A 24,129-nucleotide genomic window follows, 5' to 3' on the forward strand; every position below is an offset into this window, starting at 1 on the left:
AGGCTCTTTTTAAAAAAGGATTGTGCTTTTTATAAAAAAATTTTTTATTTATTTACTGCTTTTTGGAGGGGGGAAGGTTGGGTAATTGGGGTTAAGTGACTCGCCCAAGGTCACATAGCTAGTTTTTTGTGTTGCATCTGAGGTCGGATTTGAACTCAGGTCCTCCTAACTCCAGGGCTGGTGCTCTATTCATTGCACCACCTAGCCACCCCTCTAATAGGTTCTTAATAAATTTTTATCAACTGACTGACTGATACTATTGCTGGAATGATTAAGGGGGATTAAGTTGTAGCTCTAGCACTAAGGATATATAAGTAGAAGAAAACTCAATTAGACAGACAGTCCTGGAGGGGCCAGGGAACAGCCCTGGTAGACATTTGTCCTATCCTAATTTCATTTCCAAATCTATCCCTCCTCCCTCCCCAATCCACAGAACCCTCCATTCTAACAAAGAAGAAAAAAAGAAGAGAAAAATAGAAAAAGCAATTCTGAAAAACTAACCAACACACCAGATGAGTCTTAAAGTATACACAATGTGCCAGACCATTAGCCCCCATCTTTCCAATGAAGTGAAGTAGGTGCATTTCTCATCTCCTTCTGGGCTATACTTGGTCATTAGAGTGTTCAGTGTATTTTTGTTGTTGCCTTTCATTTCATTTACATTCTTGTAGCCTGTGTAATTCTCCTTGTCCTGCATCAGTCCATATGAGCCTTCCTATGCTTCTCTATGTTCATGTCTTTTCTTACAGTGAATGATATTCCATTATACTCTTATATCATAATTTATTTAACCATTTCCTAATTGATGGGTATTTATTTGTTACCAATTCTTTGCTTCTAGAAAAAGTGTGGTTATATATATGTATATCTATATCTATATATCTATATATATATATATCTATATATATATATATATATATATATTGGTGTCTATGGGACCTTACTTACTATATTTAATATCCTTGGGTTACCTGCCTAAAAATTCTCCCTTTTCTTTAAAGAGGACAAGCCCATGTTTGAGGGCCTCAGCCAGACTCCAGATAAAAGGTGAGGGACCTTACTTTCCAGGAAGCATCAGATGACCCCAATCCCTTTGGGCTCCTTTCTACTGGGACTCATGAAATACATGAATGTGCTTAGAAGAAACCTTTCCCTTTGTCCCTCAGTGAGGCTCCCGACCAAGTCTTTGTTCACTCATTTGCTCCCTACATCGTGACTCTTGTTCCCTCATTTCCTGGACTCAGTGACCTCTAACTGCCTTCCAATTGGCAAGGGAAGCCCCGGGTGCAGCTGGTGTACTGCATCACTGGCATAGGCCAGGTATGGGCCCCTAGCTCCCAGGAATCTAGTGGGAATCCCCCCTCCTGGACCTGCTCTGCTCTCATTCCAGAAACAGGTAGCCACACCTCCTCCTCCCCTGCTGTCTGCAGGCAGGTTACACTTTGTGCAGGGGAAAACACTTTGCTCAGGAAAGAAAAGCCATGAACCCATTTAAAACTGGGATTCATTTCGCTGAGAGCTCCTAAGCTTCCCCTGGCAGGCTGACTCCAATACCATCTCCTTTATTAAAAGCAAACATTAACACCCTCCCCATCCTCCACTTTCCGCTGCCAACCCCTTCCCTCAGTGGAAAAGACTTGTGAAAAACGTGCCCCGATTTCCAGCACGGTGCCCAAGCTCCCCCTCCCTCGCTCCTTCCTTCCCTCTCTTCTCTGCACTGCACCAAGCCAGCCTTTGACGACAACATCACATAGGCTGCAGGAGAAGCACACCATTTTCCCCAGACCAAGGAGAGGAGGTAAGCCCTGCATTGAAGAATCCACCCAGCAAGGTAAGCTCTTTTCAGTTTTTTCATAGCCACATTTTTTCCCCAGGGTTCTGGTTCAGTCAGCACGATTTTACTTGGTTGATACCAAAATTCAAAGTTGTTGCCTCCTCCTTGCAGCATTTTCTACCTCATCCATACCTCCACTAAAGCTAACCTTCATCTACCATTCTATTCACATTGTTTAAGACTGAGGAATCCTGACAATTTCTTGCTGATTTGTTTTTTCAAACCTAGCAGCTACAGAGAAATTCCCCTGGCTCCTCCTTGTCAGTATTCCTTCCTCCCTTCTGGCATGGCTTGCTGCTACAAGATATCACTGCAGTCATTCTGAGAGCTGCCAGGCATCATTCTTGACAACAGGAGGAAGGGGCCAAAGCAGGAGATGGCCCTTGGTCTAGGATTGGCTCCCTTCCCAGAGAGACTATGGGCAGAAGGTTGGTCATATAACAAACAGCTCCTGGATTCTGGGGAGGAATTTCCCTCACAGATAGTGATTTCAGGTAGATTTCACCCCAATGCTGAGAATCCTCAGAAAGAGACCCTCTATCAAGGGTGCCAGTCTTCTCTGGATCTGACAAATGGAAAAATCCATCTCTTCCAGATCCAGGTGAGGCACCACATCTTGAGTGACATGAGAATAACTTCATATTTTAAGTCATCAATTTTAGAACTGCATATTTGTTGGGTTGGCATGATGGTAGACTTCTAAAAAGGGCACATATAGTCTGATTAGGATTGGGCAGTTTTAACAAGCACATAATTCATCCAAAACTAATCTATCTAGAGGCACTGGGTGAATCTAAGTTCTCTCTGCTTGGTTTGGGCATGATGCCTATGGGAGAACCTGCCTAGAGAAACCCAGGGATGCATCTCATAACCATAATAATGGTTGACACTTATATGGCACTTTCCAAAATGTTTCCAAGGGATACATGATGATACATGCTTACTTATGTCATCTTACTTGATCTTCACAATAACCCTATTAGCAAGTACTTCAAGGTATTATTATCCCCCTTTTTTTGGAACCAGACTATGATTTCATTGGATTAGGGAATTGCCAGTGAAGAAACTCCCTCTACCAATGCTGACTGTTGTTGCCTGCTTTGCAATTTATAGACTTACTGAATTGACTGGGGCACTGAGAGATTAAGTAATTTGTTGAGAGTCATATAGCCAGCATGTATCCCTAGAGAGATTCGATCTTGTCCTTCTGTCCCTAATGTCAGCTCACTATTCACTATCCCACACTGCCTCTCATCCCTACTTTACAGATGGAATAAAAAAAGGAAGTACAGAGAGATTTGATGATTTATTTAGGGTCACACAGCTAGCAAATCTTTGAGGCAGAATTTGAATTCAGACCCCTCTTGACAAAAATTCCAGTACATTCATTTCTTTATAAACTTATTTAGTATTTTATTTTTCCCAATTACATGTAAAAATAATTTTAAAATTCTTTTTTTTTTTCAAATTCTGAGTTCCAAATTTTTTTCCTCCCTTCTCTTTCTCTTCTGTTGGGAAGGTAATCAATTTTACATATCTTATACATGTGTAATCATATAAAACACATTTCCATGTAAGTCATTCTGTTAAAAAAAACAACAACACAGAGACAAAAAAAGCCAAGAAAAATAAAATAAAGACTAAGTGTCTTTGATCTTCATTCAGGCTCTACCAGATCTTTCCTGGAGATGGATAGCACTTTTCATCATAAGTCCTACAGAATTATCTGGGATCTTTGTAATGTTGAGAATAGCTAAATTGTTCATAGTAGATTATCATACAATATTGCTGTTACTGTATACACTGTTCTGGTTTTGCTCATTTCATTTTGCATCAGTTCGTGTAAGTCTTTCCATGTTTTTCTGAGAGCATGCTGCTCATTGTTTCTTAAAGCACAAATAGTAGTCCATCACAATCATATACAACTTGTTCAGCCATTTCCCAATTGATGGACATCCCCTTAGTTTCCAATTCTTTGCCACCACTAAAAGAGCTGTTATAAATGTTTTTATACACATATGTCCTTTTCCATTTTGTTTCTTATCTCTTTGGGATACAGACCTAGTAGTGCTATTGTTCAGTCAAAGGATATACATAGTTTTACAGCCCTTTGGGTATAGTTCCAAATTTCTCTCCAGAATGGTTGGATCAGTATATAAGTTCACCAATAATACATTAGTGTTCCAGTACATTTTTCACCATGTCACACTGACTTTATAAACTGTAATAGCTTTTGTTTGTGTGTTACTAAAGTTTATGAAGCATTTTACAAGTATTATCTCACTTACTCCTTATTATCTCAGATACCTGCTTTATGGAAATCAGTTTGGCAGCTGAATAGAGGATGGACTGAAATAGAGGGAGATGAGGCAGGGAGACCAATTAGAAGACAATTGCAATAGACAAGGCAAGAAGTAACAAAGGCCTGAACCTTTGGTGGTAGCTGTGTGAGGGGGATAAAGGGATGTATAGGAAAAATGCCATGAAGGTAAAAATGACATTTGACAACAGATTGGATATTTGGGATTAGTATGAATGAGGAGTAAAGGATGACACCTAAATTGCAAGCCTGGGTGACTGGGAAGATAACGGCCTCTCAACAGCAATGGGAAAGTTTAGGAAAGAGGACAATTTAGGGAGGAAAGTTAATGAGTTTTAGATATATTGAGTTTGAGATGCCCACTGGACATCTAACTTGAGATATCTAAGAGGCAGTAATGTAGGTCTGAAGTTTTGGAAAGAAATTAGGAATGGATACATATATTTCAGAATCATCTGCTTAAAGATGATAGCTGAATTCATAGGAGTGAATAGATAACCCATCAGTATTGTACAGTACTGTATGTTAGTATTGAGGACAGAGGCCAGGGAGATATACAGTTAGCTTCAGGACTCTACAAGGGAGATTGACTCTCTCAGCCTAGTAGAGAGCTACACTAAGGTAAACTTCAAGAGAACTTTATGAAAGGAGAAAAGAACTTTCAGCAGCTCAGAACTGTGAGTTTATCATTTGTCCACATGTATTTTCTTAAGTTTGAGCCCACTCTCCACAGAAACCTTTTGTATTCTTGGGAAGAATGTGCCTCTTTAAGGGTAATGCTTCTCTAACAACTGCCCTTACTGTTCCTGTTTAATAAATATCTTTTCTTTTTTTCCATTTTTTCAAATGCTTTATTAACTTCTGATTCACATCATTCATTTCCGCCAGATTTTGAGTTACAAATTTTCTCCCCATTTTTATAAATATCTTTTCTAATAGCTAATTAACTCTAACTGATAAGCAATAGACAGTACATTGATGGGGGCTCATGAATAACAATACTAGAAATCCTAGATTCTTAGGGTTACCCCTAGAACCTAGAAAAGAGAATTAGTCACCCTCTAGAGACTTGCCCAGCCAGTGAGAGTAGGAGTTGGGTAGAGAGCCTGGAGAAGTGTGTCAGATAAAAGACCCATTGGTAAGTACTATACACAGAGACTATAAAAAAAATTACAGAAGCCCTTAGATGTTTGCAAACCTCTGAATGAAGTAGTTTCCTCTTTAATCAAATATGAGTGCATGGTTCTAATCATCTTCAAATTTCAATTACATGTCCTTTTTTTTCAGCCTATTTGCATCCAGGTTACATAGAGAGGACAGACCAAAGAAATGACTATGTCTAGCATGCCCTTTTTCTTCTTATTATTCTGGTATTTACCTCTATCTGATCATCCTCAACAGGATACATTCATTCTTCCTTGTTATTTACTAGTGGAAAGTAGAGGGATATGGGTTATTCCTGGAGTATTTTCCTTGAACAATAAATCAGATTGATTCTGCCCTTTTAGCTGAGTTATCTAAACTGTTGGTTAAGAACATTATTCAGTGTCAATGACCCACACCCTAAAAGCTGTAATGAATGCTGGGAGTTTTACTCTACTAATTCTGAAAGGAAAAGTACCTAAGTGTTCATTGATCCTCTCCTGATTTATTCCTTAATTCTCAGAGGATTTAACTACTTAAATCTCAGTGGATTGGTCCTTGCTGTGGACACAAAAGTGGATTGGAGTCCACTCCCCTTGACATATTAGTTAGAATGAGTTCATCATATTAGTGGACATACTGGAAGGCAGAGGGAATCTTAGTTGTAAGGGGGTGACAACTTACAAAACAGGTGAATTTCAGGGAAGGGAGGGAGACCATACTAGTGGTAAGACCTAGTTGATCAGTGCTGGAGGTTTGATGGGGAGCAAAAGGTTCTGATGAGTTGTTTTCTGAACTAAACACTGAAGAGAATCAAACCCCCAAGATAAATCAGTGAATCAATAATACTAGATACTAGGCATTGGGGACCCAAAGGTGAAAGTGAAACATTACCAGTCCCAAGGAGCTTGTAGTATTTTTAGGATACAGCATGTGCAAATAGGTATGTGAAACACAGTGAAGATGATTTAGGGAGGAAGGGTAGTAGCCATAGTGGGTATCAGGAAGGGATTCACCTAGAAAGTGGTACTTAAACTGAGTCTCAAGGAAACTAGGGGTTCTAAGAGGTTAGAATAAACTGAGTTTATTGTAGGATAAACTGTATCTACATCAGTTCTCTCTATCTAGCCTAAATCACACAATGGGAAATTACAAAAGAAAGAGAAGACAAGTGGTTCCTTTAGTCCTAGATGGGTTTACAATTTAATAGGGCAAATAAACCATGCATATAAAAAAGAAAGTAAGACAATATACAGAGAAAAGGACAGATCTAAAAGTTTTCTCCCTGCCTCTAGTAACCTGCCAAGTCTCAATCCAATCCAGCTGGAACACCTGTCAGATTAACATTCTTAAAACACTTATAATGTCACTGTCCTGAATGAATGAAAAAGCATTTCTTAGTGGCTTGCTCTGTGCCAACCACAGTGCTTGGCATCAGGAATACAAATACAAAAATGAAGATCCTCCCTGCCTTCCAGGAGTTTACATTCTAATAAGGGGAAACCACAGACATAGGGGAACAGTAACCAGGGAGGGATTGGAAATTTAGAGGGTGAGGCCTGCAGGGGGAGCTTGGTTTCTAGCCCAGGCAGCATAGCAGGAGGTTGGGAAATGTCTAAGGAGTGAAGTCTTGCACAAAAGCCTACAACCTAAATGGATCTCCACTGCCAACTGGAACAATTCCAAACTCCTGACAAAATTCAAGAATGTATGGTTAAAGGGATAGTTGATGAGTATTTAGAAAGGGAAATGATAATCACTTAGCACCAGCAGTTTCATCAAGAATAAGCCTTGCCAAACTAATCTAATTTAATGTTTCTGAAAGGAATATTAGTAAGTCAGGGAAATGCTTTAGACATTTCATCAAAATATCTGACAGTCTCATAATATTCCTGTGGACAAGATGTAGAGATGTAGGTTGGATGAAAGTAGGATTAAGTGGATTTGGAAGGAATGAACTACTGGAACTTAACAAGTGGTGATTAAAGTCAGCTTGGAGAGAAATTTCTAATGGAACGTTGAAGGGTTCTGTTCTTGGTCAATTTCTGTTCAATATTTTTGTTAATGACTGGAATAGAGACATGGAGGGCATGTTTGCTAAATTAGTGGATGACAAATCTTTTTAAGGGCTAACCACTGTGCTGGATAACTCAATCAGGATCCAAACCAACTCATGGCCAGAAACCAGCTCCCTACTGTTTCTACATGGTTGGATTGGAAGCAGGCAGAGAACATTTGCATATACTTCAAGGCTAGTCCTCTCATACTATATTTCTTTTTGTAATCCTTTCATTTTAATTCTTGAATGACCTCGGTATGATTTAGCTTAGATCTTGCCAAGCTTTCTTAAAATGACATCATCTTTCATTGTTTCTCTCTGCTTTAGGAGATACTGCTTATGATCATACATCATTTTTTTTTCATAAGATTTTACAATTAACTTTCTCTTCCAATCCATTGTTGTCTTTGGCAACCATCTTTATTTGACTAGTAAGTCAGATGTTTTTTCACTAAGGCTCTTTCTAGATTGTTTTGGTATTGCTGTGGCAATTAATATGCATTGGTTAAATTTGCAGATGAAGCTTACAGTGAATGTCATTTCTTTTATCCATTTAACATTTTTTATGTTTGATTATTGCTTATATAACCAGTGGTTAAGTCATTTAAATTGTATGCCATAGCCTTTTCTCGTTATTTTTCTTTAATTTTTTTTTAAAGCAACTGATTATTGCCCTGAGTCAATGGTCTGATTGTAGAGATAGCTGACTTTGAGTTGACTTCCACATCACTTAATAAGTCTTTTCCTGAATAAAATGTTTCATTCTTTATAGTATTATTTGGTGGTCATCATACTCAAGGCCTACAAAATTTTTTGTTCAGATAAAATGTTCAGGGTGGCTGGGTGGTGCAGTGAATAGAGAGCACTGGCCCTGGAGTCAGGAGGACCTGAGTTCAAACCCGTCCTCAGACACTTAACACAAAAACTAGCCTGTGATCTTGGGCAAGTCATTTAACCCCAATTGCCCTACCTTCCCCCCTCCAAAAAGCAAAAAAAACAAAAAATTCATGATATAGATGCAAGACCTGTAAAATCTACAAATCTTTGGCCTACAAATCTTATTCCTTCTTACTGAGCTATGCTTTCTCATATATTTATCCCCAGCCTCCTCAGAAACCAATTTGATGATTAGCTATAGGAGTTGGATTTTGTTGAGATACTGATTTTTTTAAAAGTCCCTTGTGCACAAACTGTAGCAGTGTACTATGAGAGCCCCAAAGGCATACAATATATTTTTACTTTAAAACAGCAAAACAAAGTAATGTTTAATTTAGATTTTGGCTACTTAAGTGATTGGAAAGAGTCAAAGATGGTGAGGTGGAATAAATGAATATCCAATGTGTTGCTACCCTCTGCTGGTCAGTGAAAAGAAATGTCATTCCATTGGGAAAACAGTGACGCAGGGAGTTGTAAATAAAAACGTCATTTGGGGCTATCAGTCAATCTGTATGAGGACGAATGTGCTACCTTCAATAGGTCACTCTTCCCCAAATGCCAAATAATATTTTCATATTCCACAACCAATATCACCAGTAACAAAACCAGTTCCACAACAAATTTAGTATGAAAACTGAATAGGACAATGGAGTCCTATATAGAACTGTTCTGATAAGATTTCCAGTAGTGGCAGCAAACTCAAATAAGAAAAAGAAAGAGGGAGAGGGAAGGAAGGAGGGAGGAGAGTGAGTGTGTACTTGTCCCTAAAGGTGGGCACTAATCCATTCATAAGGATGCCTGGGGGCTGCATTTTGACCTAGTTTCAAAATGTAATATTATCTGTTTTACTGTAGTTTTGTTCAGTATTTCACAATTACCTTTTAACCCGGTTGGGGGATGGTTGAAGGATGCAGTGGCTTGCATGCTGCCCTAGGGCTGCATGTTTGTTATCTCCCAATTTCTGGAATGCTTAATTATGACTTTATCCTGCAATAACTTTATCAAGGTAGACTTGATTTGACTACTGCATAACTAACACCATGCAAACTTTCCAACACACTGTTAACTGGCATCTTGGTAATGTTTTCCATACACATATAAGCATTTTTGGTTTGAACTTGTGGAGGGGGGAAATTTCTAATATTATTCTTTGGGCTCAGTGAAATATATGGCACACCAAAAAAAAAAACAAAACCCTTTCCATAACAGGTGACTTTTAAGGGTTTTTGTTTTTTTTTAGGTCATAGCACTATTAATCTTATTTATAATAATAGAAGCATTCTCTTTCCTGAGAGGCAGCATAGCAACTGTTATAAGGAAACCTTGGAGATGGTTTAAATATTGTCTCTACCATATACTAGCTACTGGAGTAAGCCAGTGGCCCTAAGACCATTAAGTTACAAAGAAAATGACAGTTATCTAGGGGGAAATTCCAAAGTCCCATTCTGATAAAATCAAAAATCCTAACCAAGAAAAACAACAAAAAAAAAAACCACCTCACCCTAAATAAGTTGATGTGAAAATCCCTGTTGATATGAAGGAAAGGTATTAACCCCAGAGTTGTACTAATGTTTAATGTCTGCTATGGCAATTATAGCTAAGAACATATAAAGGTTCTAAGGAACATTTGTCAAAGGCCATTTTATTTCTATAACTGATAGGCTGAGGCTGGTGGGAACAAATAACAGGCTGGGTGGAGTGGTTTACTGTTGAGTGCTAAATGTGGGCTGTGCACTATAATATCATGTACTAAAGAGAAATTTTTATTTGGAAGTCCAGTGTTCACCATTACATATGTCTGTGTGTGTGCTCCCCCCTGAGAAAGGCTCTTGTGGTAGTGTGCCATCTGTGGAAATATATAGAAGTGTGGAAGCTTTTCCTTATACATGAACCATTCCCTTACTTCCACTCACAAATCCATCTTCCCACGGATGGATGGCACACACACGCTGTTCTTTCACGTGTGGTTTCCTGCTCATTTTGTCACACACAATCTATACCCTCATGCACATCATTCATCACTCATTCTTCTCCTCTCTCTCTCTCTCTCACACACACACACACACACACACGCACGCACGCACACACCACACATTATATTCCCCTTCCCATAAACCATTCTCACAGGCTTGTTCTGCCACTCACACATACATCTGTACACATCAGCTATGTGTTATAGACAATATATTCATTGTGCAGATGTGTGCATCTCTCCACACATCTGTAGTCATCATGTCCTACCTATGTGTGCATAATCACATCTCTATAATAAACATACATCTGCATGCATCAGCTATACTATATATATAGAACATCTACATACACTTCATACATCAGCCATGTTATATAATACATACACATGTGCATGTAGGTAAATCTCTACAAACCTGTAGTCATCAGTCATGTCACATACTACATGCCTTGTGCATATCTGTACATCTCTGCAATTACATTAGTACATACCAGCCAGATCATATAATATATATATGTGCACACCTACATCACAAACACCACTTGTTATAATATATACACATGTACATCTACAACACACCAGTCATGTTGTACATGAAACATACACACCTAAACACCACATGCATAAATTACGTGTAGGTATGCACATGCTCATACACCAGACGTGTTATCTAATACACATGTGTGCACAGCCTCACACATCACGTACAGTCATCAGGTTATTCTATGACATATACAGAGTGTAATCTAACACGCACATCATCCACATCATCAGTCGTGTGTGCTATACACAATACACGCGTGCCTGTGCGTACATCTGCGGCAATGGCCACATGCATGTAGTCGTGCTGTCATATAAGGTACATGCACACGTGCATATGTGTACACATCAGTCAGGTCACACATCTAGAACTCCTCTGCTGACACCAGCCGTCCATGTTATGCACAGGGGCGTGCACACACGTCTCTACACACACACCACGCCCTACAATCTCTGCCCACCCTCCCCGACCCGCCCGCAGCCCTCGCGTGCCTCTTCCCCCGCGCACGCTTCCCTCTCGCAGCCCCACATCACATCACACTCCCTTGCACACTCGGCGGCCTCCCTCCCCCATCCGCCGACTCTGTTACACCCAATCTCTGTCGCACACTCGTGGGGGGCACACCCCCACGCCCCACTCGAGCTCCCTCTCGGGGCTGGGGGCCCACGACGTGACTCAGAGGTCCTGCGGGTCCCGGGAAGAGACAGAGCCGGGAGCGGGCCGGGGTCTGGAAGCCCCATGCACCTCCCCGACCCTGGGCGGACCGTGGGCGCCACCACTGCAGCCTCCACCGTGACTAAAGGCCGCCTGTGCTTCTAGTTCCAGGGCCGGCGCGGGGCGGCGCGTCGGGCCGCGGGAGCAAAGGGCCCGCGGTAACGTAACGCACTGCGCTCGCCAAGGCGCCTCCGCCCCACACAGAGGGGCTGCTGGGGGGAGAGGAAGCGAAGGGGTTCTATGGACGGGAGCCGGGAGGGGCCAGGCGGGGGGCGGGGCGCAGGAGCGGCCGCGGGCCGGGGGTTCACGGGCCTCCGCGGGAGATGAGGCTCCGGGCCGGGCCGGGCCGAAGCTGTCCGCTTCCAGGTCCGCCGGGCGCCGGTGTTGGCCCAAGGAGCCGGGCCGCAGGAGCGGCGGCGGCAGCAGCAGCAGCAGCAGCAATGGCAGCGATAGGCGGGCGCAGGGCCCTCGCCTCTGGCTTTATGTAGCAGCTGCGCAGCGAGTCCAACAGGTGGCTCCGTGGCGCAATGGATAGCGCATTGGACTTCTAGAGGACGAAGGGATTCAAAGGTTCCGGGTTCGAGTCCCGGCGGAGTCGCAAGTTTTTTTTTTTTTTTCTTTTGCATCATTTTCTCCCCAGTGTCCTTTTTCTCCTCCCCGTTTCGTGGCAGTCCTCCCTCAGGCCTACGGTCGCTGCTCACGCCGCGCTCGGCCTTCGCAGCTCCCGGCCCGGCGTCTCCGGCCTGCGCGCAGCCAGCCTAGACGGGAGGCGGAGCGAGGAAGGAGGAGCCTGGGGGCTCGGTGTGGGCGCTGCTTCTTACGCCTGGGTCCTGCACGAGGCCACGCTGCATCCCCTGTTCCCCATTTTACAGATGAGCAAAGCTAGAGATTACCAGCACGTCCAGTCTACACCTTCTCCCCCTTTTACCGATAAGCAAACTGAAGCCCAGGGAGATGACCAGCACGAGTCCAGTCCGCACCCCGCCCCGTTTTGCAGATGCCCAGAACCATTATACATTTCTCCCCCTCCTCCTCCCCATTTTACAGATGAGCAGACTGAGGCCCGGAGCGGCCACGCGACTTCCCAGGTCGTGCAGGCAGTAAAAGGGGCAGCCACGAGTGAAGGAGAACCCCTTGGCGCAGGGCGTCAGAGTAAACGTGTGCACAGACCCAGTTCTGAGCAGTGCCCCTAAAAGAATAGGCGACCCAGGGCCGGGAGAGGGGCCGGGGCACGCCCCTGCAGGGGGCTGGCAGGTGAGCTGGGTCTTGCCCCGCCCCTCCAGCATCCCGACCTGGGGATTCCCGGGACTCTGCCTTAGACCTGGAGGAGGCTTTGGGCATTCTCACTGACCCGACCCTCAGTGGTTATCCCGGACCCGGTGGCAGTCTGGGGAAAGCCCCTTCTCACAATCTTCACAATTCTTCACAAAAATGCCTTTTTAAATGCATGAAATAGAGTGCATGGGATGGCAGTGGAGACCAGTTATACTGAAATGCAATTGCCAAACTGTATTGTTTAAAAACAAGCTTACGTAACCCCTGACCTTGTTCAACCTCTTTGTTTTGCAGGGGCGGAAACTGAGGCTCTAGAGAAAGGGCTTTTCTGGAGATCACGCATTTTATCCCACACTAGTGGCTGCTAGAAGAGGAGCTGTGTTCTCAGAGGGACCCCGTGCCCCTCTAGCTTCAGGACACCTTTTCCTAAATGAACTATTTAATGAGGGCTCAGGTTCCCAATCACCTCCCCACCCCCACTGCCACCCAGCTTACTTACCTAACAACTATGGAAGGAAGAACAAGAAAATACTCCATGAAGACAGTAAGAAGGTCAACTGGGGTGGGGAAGTATGAATTAAGTTAATTTCAACTCCTTTGGGAAATGGCACAGAATCTAATTTTACTGTTTCTTTGAGAAATAAATCTTCTTAGTTTCAAAGAAGTGATTGACTGACTGAGAAGTGAAGTTTTGGAACACCACCAGTTTGTATATCTAGACTTCCTGTTATATGTGTTCAGAACATTAACAAAACCTCAAAGCGACCAAAATGTACTTAAGAAAATATGGCAGAGAAAACTTAAAACTTACAGAAGTGAGTGTTGAAAATTAAAAATAGGGGCAGTCAGGTGGCTCAGCAAGTAAGAGCACCGGCTCCAGTGTCCGGATGAGCTGGATCAAATCTGGGCTCAGATACTCAGCACTACACCCAGAAATAACTGGCTGTGTAACCTTGAGCAAGTTACTTAACCCGATTGCTTAAAAAAAAAAAAAAAGAAAGAAAGAAAAAGAAAATTAAAAATAAATTTCTTTAAAAAACCCAACATGGTAGTCTGGTCTACCTGTCCAGATAGTTCATATTAGTTTCCTTCAAGCACCCTGTGGTCCAGCCAGAGGGACCTTCTTTGTTGTTGTTGGAAGAATCTCCTGAGACCTTTGCATCCATATGTGGAGCTCACTCTCTGAGGTTTCCCTTCATCACCTATGACCTTTGACATCCTGCTCAGGCTCTTCCTTCTATGGGAAATCTCAGAGTCTAGTGCTCTGTCCTTCCTTGAAATATCTTGTATTTCCCTGTGTACATACCTTTATTAGAGTGTAAGCCCTCCGAGAGCAGGGACTTGATGGAGAAAGTACCTGTATCTCTAGTATCTGTTGTAATGCTCAAGGATAGGGCCATAGGTCTAGAGATGGCAGGAACTTGTAATCTGTGTTTGATAAATGCTTTCTGAGTGAATGAATGAACAAACATTTAAACAAAAATTGAGAATATTTTGGCACTCTCTGTTAAGTCATTAAAGCATCTAAAATTTTACATTCTTTAAAAATATAAAACATCTCTTCATAAAAGGTCCATTGGCTCCTCTTATTGTGGATAGGCTCATATATCAAACTCACTTAGAAAACCGCAGTAAAGCTAATTTGGCAACTCAAAGAGAACTGAGTAATTACACTAATGAGATCTCTAATTATCTTTTTATTTTTTAAGCAATTGGGATTAAGTAACTTGCTCAAGGTTACATGGCCAGTTATTTCTGGGTGTGGTGCTAAGTGTCTGAGCCCGGATTCAATCCCAGGTCATCCTGACTCTGGGCTCAGTGCTCTTACTGAGCCACCTGGCTGCCCCTTCTAATCATCTTTTAAGGTCAGAAGTGTATATTCCACCTTGAGAACAATGACCACTCCAAACAAACAGCTCTTAGCGATCCTTGTGAATCCTAGCAATCTAAGCTATCAGGATGTTAAACTGTCACCCTTCCCTCAAATATGAAATCCAGTCCAACGCAAAGAGTTGGAAAAAGTAGGTGGTAAGAAAAGACTATAGGCAACTTTTTCAGTAAGTTCAGTACTGGAGAGGGGAAGAGAGATGGGATGATAGCTCCATGGGCTAAAAGCGACAAGAGGTTTTTGGGTTTGTTTTTTTTTTAAGACTAGGTACATCTGAGTGCAACTATAGACGGAAGGGACCAGGGATGAGGGAGAAAACCAGCCCAAGAGAGATGGGGGTGCGGGGGGGGGGAATATGACTTCAAAAGCTTGAAGGAGGTGGGATGGAACAGAATCAAGAGTGAAGGTTGGGGTATTAGCCTCAGTGAAAGGAGGCATAGCCTTTCTGTGAGCTAATGGAAAGAGAGAGCAGATGGTGATCCTGAAGTTTGGAAACAGAGGAGCTGAAATTTCACGTGTCTATCCCAAAGGACACAAATCCTAAAAGATAAAGAAGTAAATTAGATGCTCTTTTCTTAAGATAATAGGAGCCAGAGAGGCATTCCAAGTTTATCGGTAGGCTTTAAATTTCAAACCCTTACCTACCTTGTCCAGAATGCCCAGTCCAAATCTGATTATTGAACTGCCTTACAGTCTGACTTCAAAGGACCTTTCCAGACTCATTTAATGTTACTACCCTTCTCACATTCTAACCAAATCAACCTGCTTGTAATTACCTGAACTTAGTATCCAACCTCCCACCTCCAGACCTTTGTTCTGGAATAGAAACCTATCTTACCTTTTCCTTAGAATTATTACTTTCTTTTGAGCCTCGACTTATCCCAGGTATGGAAAATACTCCCGTTATTCCTCAATGACGGATCTTTCAATCCTATGTATGTATATTTACATGTATGTCTATTTACATGTATGTGTGTGCGCGCACACCTACAATCTGTTTCCCCCATTGTATTTCATCTCCTTGGGGGAAGGGAATGTTTGTGCTTTTCCTGTCATCCCTAGTGTGCGCACAGCACTTGGCACATAGTAGGCACTTAGTATAAATGTTGATCGGTCGGTCAGTCAATAAAGATGCATTTGGTTTTGTGCTCCAGCATTCTGTTTTGGGCAGACTGCTCTTTTTCTTCACACAGCTGCCAAAATGATCCGACCAAGGCACAGATTTTTTAATCGTGTCATTCCCCCTGCTCCAAAACCGACTGGTGGCTTCTTACCGCCCTAAAGGATAAAATACAAGCACCTCTGGATGATATTGAAGACCCACCATCATCCCTATCCACCCCCCTTTCTAGCCTCATTCCACATGACCCTCCTTTCCTGTACTTGACATGACAGTCAAACTGTATTACTAAACTGTTCTATGCTGTTCCCTGCCCCTCCTCCAAATAGCAACCATGCATTTTTCTCCCCCCTGCTTTTTTCTTTTTCTTTCTCTAAAGTTCAGCTTAGATGCCACTTCCTCCAGGAAGCCTTTATTTATTCCCCTTCTCCCACCAAGTATAAACCTTCTTTCCCTCCCCAGATTTTCTCAGAACACTTTGGCTTAATCTAGTTTTTGCCCTCTCCCACCTTTAAGCCTTACTTCTTGTATTATTGTGATGCCAAGCAAAGGCAACTTCCCAAGGTTCCAAATACCAACATAGGTGCTGTCCATTTTATTCAGTGAAAAATTAAGAACAGAGAAAATCAAAATATAGCATAATTCAAAATACAGCATTCACCAAGTATAATTCAATAATCTCCAAGTACTACTCCACCCTTGGACATTATAATTCATTTAGTCAATCCCAAAGACCCTCTTTTAAGTTCTACTCCATGCCTAGGCTGTACATTCATTTAGTCAACCACAAAGCCCCTCTTCTCAAATGGAGATTAGCTTCCAATCATAAGTAAAGTACATTCATTTGGTCAATCACAAAGCACAAAAAAGTCAAAAGTTCCCCACCCTTGGATCACAATGGAATCTACCCCAGAGTTACAACAAGCTTAAGCACAGCATTTAATACCCAAAGAGAGGTCTTTTCTTCATCTTGACCCAAGGCAAGTTCTCAGCAATCTTTGTTCCTGGGGAGACAAAGCTTAGCAAGGCCACAAGATACATTGCCAGTGTCTTCATTAATTCATCCTCTGTCTGCAGAACAGTCCTAGGACCCCTGAAAACATTAGCAAAACCCTCTTCCAGGATTTCTGTAAACATACAATAAGAAAATCCTTCTTCAGGGCTTCTGAACCAACAGCCAGGTTCCAGCACTTCTGCAACAACAGCACTGTCCTTCACCAGTGGACAGAATTCACTCTTTGTCTGCAGAACAGTCTCAGGAGCTCTGAACCAACAGCAAAGTTTTAGACCTTCTGCAACAACAGTACTGTCTTTCACCAGTGGACAAATCTGGCAAAACAACATCAAAACAGACAAAGTACCAGCATAACAGCCATGTCTCCTCAGTCCTTGGCAGCTCTGGGTGGCAGCTTTCAAAAGTCCTGGGCAATTCGAACTGGCCCTCAGCAATCCTCTCTGTCTCTCTCCGCCTCCAAGACGCTGCTTCCAAAAAGTTCTTCTGCCTCTCTCTTTTCTTGTGTCTCTCTAAATTTACCAGCTCCTCCCAGTTCAGCACTGTCTTTTCACATCAACAAATCCATCCCACAAGTGGGATTCAATTATACAAGGTGTACCAAAAGTCTTAGTGCTGATGGGGGACGGGATCCCAATAGGTTCTGCAGGAATTATGATCTTATCTAAGACCAGAAAACCTGCAATATCGTCTGGAAAGAATTCAAGGTCTCAGGCTTAATTGGAGTGAGAGTTGTAGAAGTTTATTGTTATGCTTCTATGAGAAGTGGGCAAGAGTCCTTTAGGGGACCTGCAAGTGAGAGGGGTACATGCTTTTACCTTTAAAGGGTAGGGCTGCCATTGTCAGGGCTGACCAGAAGGGAGGGGCCTCAGTGCATAGACAAAGGTCAGAGCTGACCAAGAGGAGCATGTGAATAGATAGTTTAGATAAGATTTGGGCCAGGTCCAAGGAGACAAAAGGCAAGGACAAAGGAGGGTGTGGGCCAGGCCCAGAAGAAATGAAGAGATTAAGTAAGAGCAAAGGGGTCACAGGGTATTGCCTAGGTGGTGTGTGGGATAGGGAGAAGGGGCAGATCTCAAGGGTGGGAAAGGACAAATTGCAGTTACAATTGAACAGACTGGTTTTACAAGTTGGTTTCACAAATCGACATAGACCCCAGGTACCCCATCATTGGGATTTGCCTGAAAAGATCTATGTGAATGCATAAGGACCTCATTAACTCTTCTGACTAGGTGTGACTCAGGTTAGGTCAGATTAGGTGTGGGATGGAATGAGGCACTCAGATTGTTAAACCATTAATAAAGGAGGTTTTCTTTAGTTATGGTAGAGAAAGAGGGTTCAACAAGGGTATTCCAGCACTTACCTTGAGTAAAACAGTGTCTCCCATCTCCATAGAGAAACCAGTCCTGTCAACAGGGCAGGGTGTGGCAATATACTTGGTCTTGGGACTCGGGTCCAGATTCCATAGAACAAGCTTTTTTTATGCCCTTAGGTGACTAGGAAGCCACATCAATATAGCCAGAGGTTACCAGAGAAGCTGGGTCAAGTAGGAAGAAACTTGAACCTTAGCTTGAAACAGTTAACTTCAGAGAAAAAAAAAAACAACCTAACCCATGTTTGAGGAGGAAGGAAATCTGGTAGAAAGCAGTTCTAATCCACCATCTACCTTCGATTTTTTATTTTTTCTCTTAAAAGACCAGCCTTAACTGTAAATCACTCTGGCCCCAGACCAAGCCCTACTTGGTCACAGTTTAGACCCTGATTGACTGAGAATGAATGTAAATAACAATTCTTTCTGTTTTTGGCCAGAAATCCTGAGGGTCTTTCCCTCCCAGATATGTGTGTGTGTGTTACACACACACACACGTATATTTAAGAGGTCATTCTTTGCCTCATTTTTTAAATTAAGCCTTAATCACTGAATGAGCACTACCACAGTCAAACTGAGACCACTTAAAGACCTTAGCTTGAAAAGGCTTCCTGGGCAATCTCTAGCAAGGGAGTATATAGAAGATGGAAGCAAGAACAAGGAACAGAGGAGAAATATGGGAGCATGCCACAGTCCTGTAAGAAAAGTGTCTGGAGAACTGAAGGTCTGAATGTGCTGAGGTTGGTAAGGGAAGTTAGGGAGAATTTTTGTCAGAGTTAAATTGGGAAGAAAAAGAAGGGGCAGGAACTTGGTTTGAAGTGGATGGACTTGACAACCAACCACAAAGAAGCAGTGTTAAATTAATTCCTGTTTTCTCTGCCTGAAAGAATGAATGACTATCATACTGGAAACAAAAATGACAAAAACAGAGAATGGGAGTACTCAGGAGAAGGAAGGAGGAAGTCAAAGATGATTTCAAGTCGCTTGAGTTAAATAAATGCCATTGGTGACCTCTTTGTTATGAGAAGGGAGTCATTAATGGCGTTCTGCATTGGGCGTATGGCTGAAATTATATAGTGTGTGAATTTTTACATGACTCCCAGGATCGCATAGTCTCAGAACCAGATGAGACCTCTCGGTTATCAGAAATATTTGAAAAATTTGAGAGGCATCACACGATTGAAAAAGGGCAAATGTTCTGATTTTCACAGAAGAGAATGGAACAGTCTTGCAAACTATAAACCAATAAGTTTAATTCGTATTCTTAGGGAAATTCTAGAATGGATGATTAAAAAAGATGGCCGATAAGCACATAGATCGGTGTGGGGAACCTGACGCCTCAAGGCCACATGTGGCCTCCTAGGTCCTTGGGTGCAGGCCTTTTGACCAAGTCCAAGTTTTACAGAACAAATCCTTTTATTAAGGGGATTTGTTCTGTGAAGTTTGGGTTCAAGCAAAGGGCCACACTAGATAAAAAAGGTAGCAGAATTTCATCAAGAACTGGTAACAGATAAACTTTTTAAAAATAAGGTTATTAAACTAGTAGGAATTTAATAAATGCTTGATATTTGCTTGATTCAATGTAGCATTTCACCAAATAATTACCCATTCTTGACACTCTCCAGTTTATCAATGTTCTTGCTAACAGGTAGTTTCCATAATTGAACTTAATCCTTCATATGGGACCTCACCAGGACAAAGTACAGTGGGGCCATTTTGCTTCTCTTAATGAAAAATCTAAGGTAGCATTGGCATTGCTGCCATATTATACCATTGACTTATATTGTATGTAATTCACTAAAATAACTAGATCTTGTTCAGAGAGAACTTTACTGAGCCATGCCTCTCCCATCAATGAGGTGACACAGTGGATAGACCACCTGGGCTTGACAGTCAGGAAGAACTGAGTTCAAATTCAGCTTCATACACTGACTAGCTGGATAAGTCATTTAAACCTGTTTGTCTCACTTTTCTCATCTGTAAAATGGGAATAATAGCATCTATTTTCCAGGGTTGTTGGGACAATCAAATGAGATAATATTTGCAAAATGCTTAGCACAGTGTCTGAAATATATTATATGCTTAATAAATCCTTGTTTCATTGTGGGGTCCCCCGCAAGAGTAAAACTTTATTAAAGTTTTAAAGACCCCATTAAATTTTGTTGCATCAGTTTTGTCTCACTGCTCTAAGTCTTTTGGAGATCTCAACCTTATTGTCCATGGCAATACTCCTCTCAGCTTTTTGTCATCTGAAAATTTCATAAATATGCTAATTTACCCTTATCCAAGTCATTGATACAGGAGATAAACAGTACAAGATCAAGGACAGCTCCTTGGGGCATTCTACTGGAAACTCTCTTCTATACAAGTCCTTGTTATATCCTTTCATCAGTAGTCTGTATATTAATAAATTGTAATTCATGGAATATGGGCATTCTCTTTTTCTTTATTCCTTAACTGAACCAGATGAATAATTATTTGTGTTCATACCTTAGCCCTTTTATAGACTGTGAACTACTTGAGGGATACTTTTTTATATTCCCAGCACTTTTCACTGTAGTCACTATAATATGTAATAAATATGTAAAAATGATAAATTATATATATTCAATAATGTTTATTTTTGACATAATTATGACCTATTTATTGGGAGAGAGAGTGGGGGAGAAGGGAAGACTGAATGCAACTGCGCAGGTATAAATTTCTTTCCAGATTATTTTCATTCCCTACTGCTAAATGGATCTGGTGTGCCTCCGAAGGAATATTTATGACATTCTTTTTTTATGTTAATGAAACATTTTTAACATTGCTGTCACTTTCTAGTACCCTCTCCCCATAGAACCCTGCCTTTACATAAGAAGTGTATTTAAGCAAAACAAACTAACACACAAGCTTGGCAATATATGCCCCATTCTGCCCCTGAGAGAAGAGAGTTACTTGTATTCCCAGCCCTTTCACACTGTAGCCAGTATAATATATAATAAATATATAAACATGATAAATTATATATACATGTCTACATAGTAAATGCTTGTTGTTGATATAATTATGATCTATTTAGTGGCTGAGTTATTCTCCCTGACTGAGAGCTAGTTGTCACTTACCCCTTAGCTTTGTGGGTGTCACTTTTTTCCTGTTACTCTAGGGCATTAATTAGCTCATGATTCACAGTTTATAGCTCTAGAGCTGGAAGGGACCTCAGATGCTACAATGTCCAACCTCCTCATTTGACAGTTGAAAACTTGAAGCCTAGGCAAATTCAATGACTTATTCAAGGTCATACATGAGGGTAGGAAGAGAAGCTCTTAGGTCCTCCACCCAAAGAGCCAGTACTATTTCAACTGAGTGAATTATCCAATCAGTTAATGGTCCAATCTCACCTAGTCTCTAATGCATTTCTGTTAAAACTCCCTCTTACTCCTACTTGTATATAGTGTGTTAATTGGACCATTAGTATAATACCCTCTTACAATAATTGGCTCATTTTATGCCTGAGGGCACACATAATGGCCCCTCAGGTCCATGTGGTTCTCTTTTCTACTGCTTTATGGAGTTTAGAGTAGATGAAAAGTCAGGAGTACATTCACTACTGCTCTGAGCCCCCAGTTAGGAAAATTCTTAACATTTAACCAAAACTTGGCTCTCTACTTTAATGGACATTTCTATGTATCTCTAGTTAACCCCTGGCCTCTTGATGGTTGAGGCAAAAATTCAGTTTACCGGAGGAGACATTTGGGTTAAGAAGCAACATAGTGTATTATGTTCTATTGATAGATGCTTGGAAAAGAAGCTAGAGAAAGAACAGACCTTTTCTTGAAATTTCCCTTAGTCCTTAAGGAGGTACCGTGTTTCCCCGATAATAAGACCTATCCTGAAAATAAATCCTCCCCTTACTGTGTAAGATTCCTTTAAAATAAGCCCTCCCCCGAAAATAAGCCCTATTGAGATTGCTACTGTAGTGAAGGTGATCCCCTGCGCTACACGCTACATTACGGTACCCTCTGTATGCACCGTCCCCCCCCCCCAAACGCACGTTGCGCTCCAAGCTGCATCCAGTCAGAGCTGCAACAGTGAGCGCGTCATCCTGTTCTCCCCCAGTGATTTGCTTATTGAATAAAGGTACATTTTTTTGTTCACATTTACCTGTTTATTAAAATTGCTGTCAATGTTCATTAAAATAAGCCCTCCCCTGAAAATAAGCCCTCTGGTGTTTTTCTGTCCAAAAAAAAAAAAAAATAATAAGACAGTGTCTTGTTATCGGGGAAACACGGTAGGTACAAGCCCACATCTTCTGCTCCAAGGTGCCCTTATCTACCACAGCTGAGTCCCGCTTTCTCTTTCTCCTTTATCTGATTGCCCCCGGGACTAACAGCTCTTTCTGGTCCAGATCAAAATGTCCCTGTACCTTCCTCTCCACTGTCAGACTCTCAAAATCTCCCTCAATTCCAATCTCTATCTCAGCTTCAAGCTTCATTTCATCTTCATTTCTTCAACACCACCGGTCAACTGTTGACCAGTGCAACCAGCAGGTGAATAAGCACAAGTACCCTGGGAGTGGTAGTACCCCTGGACCACTGTTTCTGCTTTCAGCTTTGTCCTTGCAGCTACTATCTAGGGAATTAACTTCTGTGAAGAAAGGGCCAACCAACTAACTGGTACTCACAAGGCAGGTAAACCAACCTAGCTGCAACATCAAGACACCCTGAGGGAGACAGGAGGCAGCATGTATAGGATAAGTCAAATCCGCTCCATCACCTTTACCACCGTGTCCTTTCAGACTCTGATGGAAACAACCTAGCATCCTGAAACTAAGAGCCTTAGGAATAGCAATAGCTTTATTCTCTTTCAGGTTGCACTCCTGGATCACACTCCAGAATCATTTCATCATGGAAGCTCCCTCTAGTCTTATAATTCAGAAATTAGAACTACCCTCCACACTTGGGGCTTCTCCTGTGATTGGACAGCTCCTACAAGAACCTCCATTTAAGGAAGGCACCCAGGCCAACCGCGTCTTGATTTCTTAAAGCCTGAACTCCCAGACTTTCCTATGCCCCAGTGGTGGCTACCATCCTCCATACCACATCACCTTCCCCCTTCACCTTCCTTTTGTGTTAAGAATTAGAATGTTGGGCAGCCAGGTAGCACAGTAAGTAAGAGCACCGGCTCCAGTGTCAGAACGTACTGGAGATCGAATCCCGGGCTCAGACACTTAGCACCCACGCAGAAACACCTGGCCGTGTAACCTTGAGCAAGTTACTTAACCCCAATTGCTTAGGGGCAGGCTAAGCTCAGTGAATAAGAGCACCGGCTCCAGTGAGATCGAATCCTGGGCTCAGATACTCAGCACCACACCCAGAAATAACTGACCATGTAACCTTGAGCAAGTTACTTAACCCCGATTGCTTAAAAAAAAAATGTTAAGCTTCTTGAGCAAGTTACTTAACCCCGATTGCTTAAAAAAAAAAGAATTAGAATGTTAAGCTTCTTGATGTCAGGAACTGTCTTTTGGCTTGCATTTTCTGTTAAAATTGCATCTTGTTCTGGTCCCGCTGACCAGTCACCCCCTTCTAGTCATTAATGTTAAGTAGCCAGTATTAAGGGGCAACAGCAGGAAATAAAGTTGCAAAAGTTGTAAGTCCCATCCTAAAACTTAAAGAAGCATAATTTACAAATTGTATTATATACTAACCAAACTTCACATATTGGTAATGTGTGCTGGGTTAGCAAAGCCATTTAAGATGTTGCTGTCATGACTTTCTGGTCCTGTTATGTCAATCTCAGACAAATTCCAGATCTCCAGTTCCAGACAGACCAGTAAAACTTCAAAAGGTGCTGATAACTTTAGGATGAAATGAACATGTTAGCTTTAAAGTTTTACTGATAACCTTGAAATGGTGGCACAGACAGGAATCCATTCCCCTCATCCCCAAAAAACTATAAAAATGA

General features: G+C 41.9%; 1 long non-coding RNA gene and 1 other non-coding gene across 3 annotated transcripts; both read left to right on the forward strand.

Moving 5' to 3' along the window:
* The first annotated feature begins 1,517 nt into the window (after positions 1–1,517).
* On the forward strand, positions 1,518–13,458 carry LOC138147874 (uncharacterized). Of its 2 annotated transcripts, none has more exons than XR_011164920.1 (3): positions 1,518–1,831; positions 12,567–12,773; positions 13,089–13,458. It is a non-coding gene; the product is annotated as an uncharacterized lncRNA (long non-coding RNA). The 2 variants fall into 2 exon arrangements; XR_011164919.1 differs by lacking the exon at positions 1,518–1,831 and adding an exon at positions 4,998–11,677.
* On the forward strand, positions 12,033–12,117 carry TRNAR-UCU (transfer RNA arginine (anticodon UCU)). The gene is given in 2 exon segments: positions 12,033–12,069; positions 12,082–12,117. It is a non-coding gene; the product is annotated as a tRNA-Arg (tRNA).
* Positions 13,459–24,129: the final 10,671 nt, after the last annotated feature.

This window comes from Petaurus breviceps, unplaced genomic scaffold, assembly GCF_028583685.1.
Source record: "Petaurus breviceps papuanus isolate PSGF00001 unplaced genomic scaffold, PetGlider_PUasm1.0 90808, whole genome shotgun sequence".
In the NCBI taxonomy this organism is placed as follows: domain Eukaryota; kingdom Metazoa; phylum Chordata; class Mammalia; order Diprotodontia; family Petauridae; genus Petaurus; species Petaurus breviceps.